Source organism: Triticum urartu, unplaced genomic scaffold (genome assembly GCF_003073215.2).
Source record: "Triticum urartu cultivar G1812 unplaced genomic scaffold, Tu2.1 TuUngrouped_contig_3800, whole genome shotgun sequence".
NCBI lineage: Eukaryota > Viridiplantae > Streptophyta > Magnoliopsida > Poales > Poaceae > Triticum > Triticum urartu.
The window spans coordinates 1-10,948 of NW_024114353.1; the positions used below are offsets into that span (position 1 = coordinate 1).

At 45.8% G+C, this 10,948-nt stretch overlaps 1 pseudogene; it reads right to left on the reverse strand.

Moving 5' to 3' along the window:
* Positions 1 to 3: 3 nt before the first annotated feature.
* LOC125527411 lies at positions 4 to 4,272 on the reverse strand (annotated as a pseudogene).
* Between the last annotated feature and the right edge of the window lie 6,676 nt (positions 4,273 to 10,948).

A 10,948-nucleotide genomic window follows, 5' to 3' on the forward strand; every position in this document is an offset into this window, starting at 1 on the left:
CATATTTACAATGAAAATTTGACCGGATTTTTTTATGTGCGATTTAAATAGATATACATTTTCACAAATAAATTGTCCAAGGTGAATTATTGCCAATGTCTCTTCCCAAGAATCATGATGGACAAACTGACAATTCAAAAGGAATGGATCCAACATTATGTTACTATCAAAATTAGAAATCCTTTTATTTTCATCTATTAAAGAGTATTTAAGTTCTTGAAGTACTTGGAAGGTTTGTTTTAAATTTTTAACGAACAAATATTTTTTTAACAGGATTTTATTATGCGTTAGTAAATAGTAAGATGAATAAAAATGCGATATACTAGCTACAATAGCGCCTAAGGGCCCAAAAAAATTCTTGAATAGGAATTCTAGGATTCCATTCTTTTATCGCATTGGGATGTTTTGAATTCTTGAATAAACCAATTTGAGAACAGTTGGATGCCGACAAAATCATCAAAGAGTGGTATTCTTTATTTCGATTCAACAAAGTGCCAATAGCTTCTGGATGTTGGCTAAGTGATTCAATCTTTGCCTTGGAATAAAAAGAATTGATATTGGCGTGATCTAACCTATTATGGGGAATCGGTCCTGCACTTGTCCTACCATAACTTTTTCGTGTATACGAAATAGTGGACTTGACTAACTCAATTCTTAGGAAATCGTGAATAAGATCATTTGCTCTTACATCAACAAGGGAAGCACCAACCTTTTCTTTTTCTTCTTGTTCCCAATTCACTACTAAGCAAGTTCTAACAAATTGACTATTTGTGTGATAAATTCTTTGAGTTGCTATTTTCATGAGAAATAAAATTGACAAGTCGAATTTGGAGATTATTTTCTTCTTGCAAGAGATCCTGCGGGAAAAGTGTTGCTAAATTTCTTCCTTCGTCCATTTCATATGCCACTGTAGGGCGAACGGAAACAAAATACTTTTCCTTGCTCTTGAGAATTTTTTTCCGTTGAACATAGACCCAATTTTTCCTTTTTTTATTCCTTAGAAACTTTTTTTCTCTTTCTGGCGGTATCAAACAACCACCTAATATCTTATCCGCCTCTTCAGGAAAATGAATATCTCCAGAAAATATTTTGAGTTCCGTATGGCTTTTTTTTCTCTTCACTCGGACCAATCCGCCTAGTCGACTTCTTGTATTTTTTGTGAGTTGTGTATTCACTCCAATAATACTATTTTCAAGTATCTTTAGGGATGAAGATCTCGGCAAGATATGAAGTTCTTGAAGAATGAATAAAAAACCGATCTACTTCTTTTTGGTATTTTAAACTAAATTCTTTTGTTCCTCGATGCTCAATCAAACCCTCTTTTTTTAAGATGGAATCTTCCTCTGGGCTCTCGTATTCGTCCTCTGAATCTTCTTCTGAGTCTTCCTCTAAAGTACCATATTTTTCCTCTGCGCTTTCCCCGGGGCTGCCATATTCGTCTTCTGAGTCTTCCTCTAGAGTTCCATATTCGTCCTCTTGGGTCCTATATTTGCTCTCTGGGCTCCCATATTCCTCTTCTGAGTCTTTCTCTAAAGTCCTATATTCATTCTCTGGGTTCCCATATTCGTTTTCTGGGCTCCCATATTCGTCTTCTAGGGTTTCATATTCGTATTCGTCTTGTAGGATTCCATATTTAGATTCTTCTAGGGTTTCATATTCATATTCGTCCTCTCGGGTCCTGTATTCGTCTTCTAGGGTCTCATATTCCTCTTCTGAGTCTTCCACTCGAGTCCTATATTCTTCTTCTAGGGTCCTATATCTAAATTTAACAATTCCTGAACCCTTTTTATCTTTTCTGTATCGGGGATCGTGTACATGGCTGGGTCAGAACAGAGAAACAACGTCGTCGTCGTGTTCATGGGGAGGCAACGGAATGCGTCGTGTTCATGGGGAGGCAACGGAATACGTCGTGTTCATGGGGAGGCAACGAAATGCGTCGTGTTCATTGGGCGGGCTTGGACGGAATAGGCGATGGAAACGAGGCCTGGCGTACCGCAGAACGGAGGAAACGGCCTTGTATTCGACCGGCCACGTTTGAAACGGGATCCTGTTGATCGGGAGGGGTCTGGCATACCGCAAAACGGAGGAAATGGACCTCCTACGGTCAAAATGGTGGTCCTATTGATCGGGAGGGGTGTGGCGTACCGCAAAACGGATGAAACGGACTTGTGTTGGAACGCTACGGTCGAAACGCAGGTCCTGTTCATCGGGAGGGGTGTGGCGTACCGCAAAACGGGACTCCACGGGACACTGTTCATCTCCACCGTCGACCCCCTCCAGCCTCCACGAGCTACTGTTCATCCACCGTCAACCTCCTCCAGCCTGCACCTGCGACTGTTCATCCACGGGCTCCTGTTCATCCAGCCTCCACTGCGCTACTCCACCGGCTACTGTTCAACCAGCCCTCTCCACGGGCTCCTGTTCAACCACCCCTCCACGGGCTACTGTTCATCCTGCCCTCCACCGTCTACTGTTCATCCTGCCCTCCATGGGGTGGTCCTGTTCATCCAGCCCTCCAAGGGGTCCTATTCATCCAGCCCCAACTGGCTCGATCGATCGGGGTCCTGTTCATCCAGAGGCAACACCACGGGGTCCTGTTCATCCACCCCCCCACCGGGAACTGTTCATCCAAACCCCCCCCCCGCAATGCTCACTGTTCATCCAGAGGCAGCATCGATCGGCTTCAGTTAGCAGCAGTAGCGAAGGAATCGCTCGATCGGGTTCAGTTAACAGCCATCGATCGATCGCTCGGGTTCAGTAACGCGTAGCCTGCAGTGCAATCGCTCGGGTTCAGTTAGAGCCCAACGCCTCGCTCGGGTTCAGTTAGAGCCAACGCCTCACACACGCGCGCGTACATGTACGAGATAAATGCGCATCGCTTGGCCCCCGACCTCCCATCATAACCAGGAACTCCCCAAAATTTTCCTCCCCTCGCTTCTACCACGGTTTTTTCCTTCATGGACGCCCAAAGAATGTCATGCCAGCTGCGTCTCCGGCCCGCCCAGGACGAAAAGCCATTTTCTGTCATGATTTTTTGTCATAGAAGTAGGAACCCATCACATCTATGATGATACCAGGTTTTGTCACAATTATCGTCATAGAACTGTCATATGTATGACAGAAAAAAATTTCGTTCGGCCCAAAATGTCACAGATGTGTCTTTTTTTTTTTGTAGTGAAAATAAGATCAAAGATTATTGTTGTGACGCCCCGAGACCGTTGAGCCAGGTGTGCTCCAGTTATTCGCTGTCGTTGTCATGTCATTTGCTTGCGTGTTGCATCTTATCATGTCATCATGTGCATTGCATCATCATGTTTCCGAAACTTGCATCCGTCCCGGCCTCCTCGTTCTCTCCGTTGTCCGTTCTGAGCCCAGACACACTTGCACGCGCCCGCGGCATGTCCGAAATATTATTTTATAAGTGGCCAGAAAATGTTCTCGGAATGGGTTGAAAGTTGGCATGTGGTCTTATTATAGTGTAGATAGACCGCCTGTCAAGTTTCATCGCATTCGGAGTTCGTTTGATAGCCCAACCGTTAAACTATAGCGGTATTATAGCCGGTCTAACGTCGGACGGTTTCGGTCTCCGGAAACAGTCGCTGGGGCTTTCTCTCTTCTCTTCTCTCAGCTCGAGACCGTCTATACAGTCTACATACCGCCAGGCCTAGCCTAACCTCTCTCGTCAGCCCGCGGCGCTCCTCGCGCGCGCGCCCGAAAGTTGTCCCGGACCCGATTCGGGCTGTCGCTACCGCTGTGTCCGGAACATCCCCAAATATCTACAAAATATTACCGTTTTATTATTTGGACTCCCTAGCCTATTCTTTCTAAACCGTCCGATTCTGATCGGAGGCTCCAGATAGCCCCTAACAAAAATCCAGTGCTTTATATAGACCTAGGTAGCAACCCTAAAATCTAGGGGGTTTGTCCCATCGCCGCCGCCACTCCACAGAATCCACATCGGGATTCCCCCATTCCTCCTCCCACCAACCACTGCTCGAGCCCGAGCTCTTCGGTTCGAAGCCGCCAGAAAACCCCGCCGCCTCGATCGAGAGCTTCCTCCCCCCTCTTCGATCTAGAGGAGTCGAGATCCTCCTCGCTCTCCTGAAGCCCCTGCCTCCTCTCTCGTCCACCAGGAACAGTGCCGCCCCTCTCCTTCCCGTGCTTCATCTCCTCTCGCCCGTCCCTGACCTCTCTCTTCCCCTTCACAGGTGCTCCGCTCGCCATGGCCCCGAGCTCCGCCGCACCAAGTCCGTCCCTGACTCGTCTCTGCATTGCAGCGAACCGCCGCCTGCATTGACCCGCTGCTGCTCGTCTTCAACGAGCCGGCCAAGCCCCAGGAACGTTGGCCGCCCCTCTCCCCCTCACGGGTCCTGGATCCCTGCGGCCGATCTGCTCCAAGGTCGGCACTTCTGCAGCTTTCCAACGCCCGCCAGGCTCCCTCGCCGTCCTCTCGCCGGAGTAGTCTATCAGCACCGCCGCTCCTCTGCGCCGAACTGCACCAAGCCGCGAAGAACGCCAACGCCTGGAGCTCCAAGTCCACCCTTGCCTGATCCAGTCGATCCGCCTTGGATCCGGTCAGATTCCCCTTGCCTTCTCCGTCTCCAGCTGGTTCCGAGCGCCGCCGGAGTTCGTCCTGCTGCTGCCTCCTTCGCATCGGTCGCTGCTTCCCCTGTTTCTAGATGCGAGCATGCGAGGACGACGACAAGCGCCGAGTCCTGCTTCTCTCGTTGACCGTTGCGTGAGGCCCAGCTGCCCGGCCTCCTCCTCCAGTTGGGCCAGGCCCAGGGTGAGCAGCCCCCAAGTGCCCCCTCCTCTTGTTTTTTTCTCTTGTTGGGCCGGCCAGATTCGGCCCAATTCCTGTTTTTTTTCAGGTCTGCGATTTTGCCTTTATCCCAGAGAGCACTTTTGCAGAAAAGACCCTCATGTTCATACATTTAATTACTCACAAACTATGCATCACATGGAAAAACTTTATATATGAAACTTGCTTATAATTTCATCTAGTTTAATAATATCCAACTTTCATCTATGTTTAAAATGCTTAAGATGTTGTTTGTTTAAACTTGCTTAATTAACTTGCTAAAATGATTTATTTCATAACTAAATAACCGTAGCTCCAAACCTAACAAACTTTATATGTAAATGGGGTGGAAAAATGCCTAGTTTAACTTGGTGGCCTCACTTTGCATGTTTAACAACTCTAAAATTGTGTTTAGGGCAGAACCGTAACAAACCTAATATATGCATATGGGGTTTTTCCGGAATTGTTGTTCTTTGCTTCCGGCCTCATTTAAACTTGACTAGATAGGTAGTTTTACTTAGCTTCACCTCTTGCCATGTTAATCAACATTTAATCTTGTTGGGTACATAAACGAGATCGAACTAAATAAGTCACATGGTGTTTCGTCAATATGCAATGGAGTTGCATATTGAGCGCCACTTAATTTGTAGGATTGCTTGTGCATTTTGCCATGCCATGCCCTCTTTAAACCGGACATGCATCATACTTGTTTGCGCATCATGCCATGTCTATGTGGTGGTTGTTTACTATGTTGTTTGCTCTTTTCCGGTGTTGCTTCTTCGGCTTGGTTCCGATAACGTTGCATTGTGAGGATCCGTTCGACTATGTCATTTGTCTTCTTCATGGACTCGTTCTTCTTCCTTGCGGGATTTCAGGCAAGATGACCATACCCTCGAAATCACTTCTGTATTTGCTTGCTAGTTGCTCGCTCTTTTGCTATGCCTATGTTGCGATACCTACCACTTGCTTATCATGCCTCCATATTGTTGAACCAAGCCTCTAACCCACCTTTTCCTAGCAAACCGTTGTTTGCCTATGTTACCGCTTTGCTCAGCCCCTCTTATAGCATTATTAGTTGCAGGTGAAGATGAAGTTTGTTCCTTGTTGGAACATGGAGATGTTGTTCCTTGTTGGAACATGTTTACTTGTTGGGATATCACAATATCTCTTATTTAATTAATGCATCTATATACTTGGTAAAGGGTGGAAGGCTCGGCCTTATGCCTAGTGTTTTGTTCCACTCTTGCCGCCCTAGTTTTCGTCATATCGGTGTTATGTTCCCGGATTTTGTGTTCCTTACGCGGTTGGCTTATAATGGGAACCCCTTGACAGTTCGCCTTGAATAAAACTCCTCCAGCAATGCCCAACATTGGTTTTACCATTCGCCACCTAGCCTTTTCTTTCCCTTGGGTTCTGCAGACTCAAGGGTCATATTTATTTAAACCCCCCCGGGCCAGTGCTCCTCTGAGTGTTGATCCAAACAGAGCCACTTGCAGCGCCACCTCGGGGAAACTCGAGGGCTGGTTTTAGTTGTACGTAGTGCTCATTTGAGTGTGCCCTGAGAACGAGATATGTGCAGCTCCTATCAGGATTTGTCGGCACATTCGGGCGGTGTTGCTGGACTTGTTTTACCATGGTCGAAATGTCTTGTAACCGGGATTCTGAGTCTGATCGGGTCTTCCCGCTAGAAGGAATATCCTTCGTTGACCGTGAGAGCTTGTGATGGGCTAAGTTGGGACACCCCTGCAGGGATTTGAACTTTCGAAAGCCATGCCCGCGGTTATGGGCAGATGGGAATTTGTTAATGTCCGGTTGTAGAAAACCTGAAGTTGACCTTAATTAAAATACATCAACCGCGTGTGTAACCGTGATGGTCTCTTTCCGGCGGAGTCCGGGAAGTGAACACGGTGTTGGAGTAATGTTTGACGTAGGTTGTTCTAGGATCACTTCTTGATCATAGTTTCTTGATCGTGCTTTGCCTTCTCTTCTCGCTCTCTTTTGCGTATGTTAGCCACCATATATGCTAGTCGCTTGTTGCAGCTCCACATCATACCTTTACCTTACCCATAAGCTTAAATAGTCTTGATCGCGAGGGTGTGAGATTGCTAAGTCCCCGTGACTCACAGGTACTTCCAAAACCAGCTTGTAGGTGCCTATGAGTCCATGCAGATGACGCAACCAAGCTCAGGAGGAGCTCGATGAAGATCTTGTCCTTTGTGTTGTTTCGTTCTAGTTGATCAGTAGTGGAGCCCAGTTGGGGTTGATCGGGGACCTTGTCACATTTGGGTTCTTCTTTTATTTTGGTTCCGTAGTCGGACCTTGATTGCATTTGGATGATGTAATGCTCTATTCATGTATTGTGTGAAGTGGCGATTGTAAGCCAACTATGTATCCTTTTCCCTTATGTATTACATGGGTTGTGTGAAGATTACCTCACTTGTGACATTGCTTTCAATGCGGTTATGCCTCTAAGTCGTGCTTCGACACGTGGGAGATATAGCCGCATCGAGGGCGTTACAAGTTGGTATCAGAGCCTTCCCCGACTTAGGAGCCCCCTGCTTGATCGAACTGTTGGCGTTGTTGAGTCTAGAAAAATGTTTTGAGTCATTTAGGAATTATATATCGGAGAGTTAGGAATTCTTTTTACTCCTCAGTCCCTTCATCGCTCTGGTAAGGCATCCTGACGTAGAGTTTTGACTCTTCTCTTCTCAAATTTCACTAAAAAAATTTAGGATCACGCGGGTATCTTGGAATCGTTCCGATCGATTTGTGATGAGAACATTGTTCTTGGTGCCTCCTGTCATTTAGGGGTTGTGGCAGTGTCCCGGGGAGTTGAGCTCCGAGGTGTTGTCGTCACAATTTTATCATTGTAGTTCTGGAATACCTGAGTTTAGGTTCGCCGACATCGAAAAACTCTTTTATGTAGTTGTTGGTGAGATAACCTCGACGCCACCCAGTACTGGGGCAGGAGTTCGGGAGTATTGCCATAACTCGTATAACGGATGCTTTTCGAAGGTTGAGGTAGACGATTTCCGAAGGTTTCTTGGTTATGTGTTGAAGGATGGATACAGCTGGATGTAGGATTTGCTAGTTTTGGGTGAGATATTATGCTTCCCCTGTATCCCCAACACCTGATTGCATAACCGGAAAATTTCGGGAGTTTATAAGTGGGAATTCAAGTAGCTCTTAGGATATCTTTCCGACAGATGTATGATATGAAATTGGGGTTCGACGTCTAGTGGTCCGCCTATCCACGGTTGGTTTTATAGTGGTCTCGTTGTGTCTTAAAGAGTCCTTGGCTATGCCGACTCAGGGACGCTTCGTATGTCATGTGCACTGCCTTGTACATGATGGTGCTGTACGATCAAGCCCGTGTAGGCCCCACCATGAAAACTTCGGACGAAATCTCTATCATATGTTTGTTCCGGCTTATTCTACAAGCCAATCCTTTGTTTTGTTTTGAGTTGTGGTATTCGAGTTGCTTCGAAGGCAAATGTTGATTTCATCCCTTGTCTAAGTGGTGTTCTCATATTCCTATGTGAATAGTAATCCTTCTTGATCATAGAGATTGTCTTGCCAATCCTTTTCAACCGGTGTGCTTCTCTTCAAGCGGATCCGTCCATTTTCAACATCCGCAAGATTCAATCTCAGCTTTCTCAACGGTGTTTGCTTCATCCGTTCCAAGTTTTCTTTGTTTTCCCACCCACCCACCCTTTTTCTTCAAGGATTCAGATTTCTTAATCACTATCCATTTTATTGATGGAAGTCTCTCCATTCTTTTTCCTTCATGTTTTTACCCGGTGTTTCTCATGAAGATGCTCTACTCATTTGTCATTCTTCATTCTTTTCTTCTCCGGTGGTTTCAAGTCAAGCTTTGTTGATCATATCCTTTCCTCGTTTCAATGCTTTCTCATGCCGGTGCAATTCTTAATCATTCACTTCTCGCTATTCAATTGTTTCGGAGTGCTCAAGATATTTCGAAGATTCATGTTACCACTCTGCTTTCGTTCAAACTCTTTTGAGGATGTTATATCATTTAAGCCTTTTAATTCAACCGGTGCAATCTCTCTTTTCAAGTAATCGTTCAACGGTGTATCTTTTGTGTGGGCCCTAACCCACAGGTATTTTCCTAGGATCTTACCTGACTCTTCTTATTTTCCCGGAGCTATCCTCAAATTCTTTTAAAGTTTGACGTAAGAATGATTCATCATCTATCATATGTTTTTCTCCAAGATCTTTCAAATTCTTTTCATCTTTGGCTCAACCTCTCCTCTTTTAATCATTCCGGAGTGTCTCAACGATTCATGGTGGTGTTTCTCGTCGTCATTCTCAGATTTTGATGACCGAAGAAGAGTTTCTCTTAAATCTTGCTCCATTCTCTTCAAGATTCGTGATTCTAGCTTGTTGCCATCCTCTCATAGTTGTTTTTGGATTGTGAGAATTTTTTCACCTATCCGGAGCAATTCAAGATTCTTTTTAGTTTGTTTCTCCGGAACCCATCATCTCAGAATTTATTCATTCTCAGCTTTCATCTATGGTTCTCCAAATCTTACCGGTGCTCCGTTCAAGTGATCTCTTGTAACGCCCTCGATGCGACTATATCTCCTACGGGTCGAAGCACGACTTAGAGGCATAACCGCATTGAAAGCAATGTCACAAGTGAGGTAATCTTCACACAACCCATGTAATGCATCAGGGAAAAAGATACATAGTTGGCTTACAATCGCCACTTCACACAATTATATGAATAAAGCATTACATCAACCAGATACAATCAAGGTCCGACTACGGAACCCAAAATAAAAGAAGACTACCCCAAATGCTACACAGATCCCCGATCGACCCCAACTGGGCTCCGCTACTGATCAACTAGAAACGGAACAACATAACGAACACGATCTCCATCGAGCTCCTCCTTGAGCTCGGTTCTGTCATCTGCGCGGTATCATCGGCACCTGCAAGCTGGTTTTGGAAGTATCTGTGAGTCACGGGGACTCAGCAATCTCACACCCTCGCGATCAAGACTATTTAAGCTTATGGGTAAGGTAAAAGGTATGAGGTGGAGCTGCAGCAAGCGACTAGCATATTTGGTGGCTAACATATACGCAAATGAGAGCGAGAAGAGAAGGCAAAAGCACGGTCGAACAACTATGATCAAGAAGTGATCCTAGAACAACCTACGTCAAGAATAACTCCAACACCGTGTTCACTTCCCGGACTCCGCCGGAAAGAGACCATCACGGTTACACACACGGTTGATGTATTTTAATTAAGGTCAACTTCAAGTTTTCTACAACCGGACATTAACAAATTCCCATCTGCCCATAACCGCGGGCATGACTTTTGGAAGTTCAAATCCCTGCAGGGGTGTCCCAACTTAGCCCATCACAAGCTCTCACGGTCAACGAAGGATATTCCTTCTAGCAGGAAGACCTGAACAGACTCGGAATCCCGGTTACAAGACATTTTGACAATGGTAAAACAAGACCAGCAACACCGCCCGAATGTGCCGACAAATCCCGATAGGAGCTGCACATATCTCGTTCTCAGGGCACACTCAGATGAGCACTACGTACAACTAAAACCAGCCCACGAGTTTCCCCGAGGTGGCGCTGCAAGTGGCTTTGTTTGGACCAACACTCAGAGGAGCACTGGCCCGGGGGTTTAAATAAAGATGACCCTTGAGTCTGCAGAACCCAAGGGAAAGAAAAGGCTAGGTGGCGAATGGTAAAACCAATGTTGGGCATTGCTGGAGGAGTTTTATTCAAGGCGAACTGTCAAGGGGTTCCCATTATAACCCAACCGCGTAAGGAACGGAAAATCCGGGAACATAACACCGATATGACGGAAACTAGGGCGGCAAGAGTGGAACAAAACACTAGGCATAAGGCCGAGCCTTCCACCCTTTACTAAGTATATAGATGCGTTAATTAAATAAGAGATATTGTGATATCCCAACAAGTAAACATGTTCCAACAAGGAACAACATCTCCAGGTTCCAACAAGGAACAAACTTCAATCTTCACCTCCAACTAACAACGCTATAAGAGGGGCTGAGCAAAGCAGTAACATAGCCAATCAACGGTTTGCTAGGACAAGGTGGGTTAGAGGCTTGGTTCAACAATATAGGAGGCATGATAAGAAAGT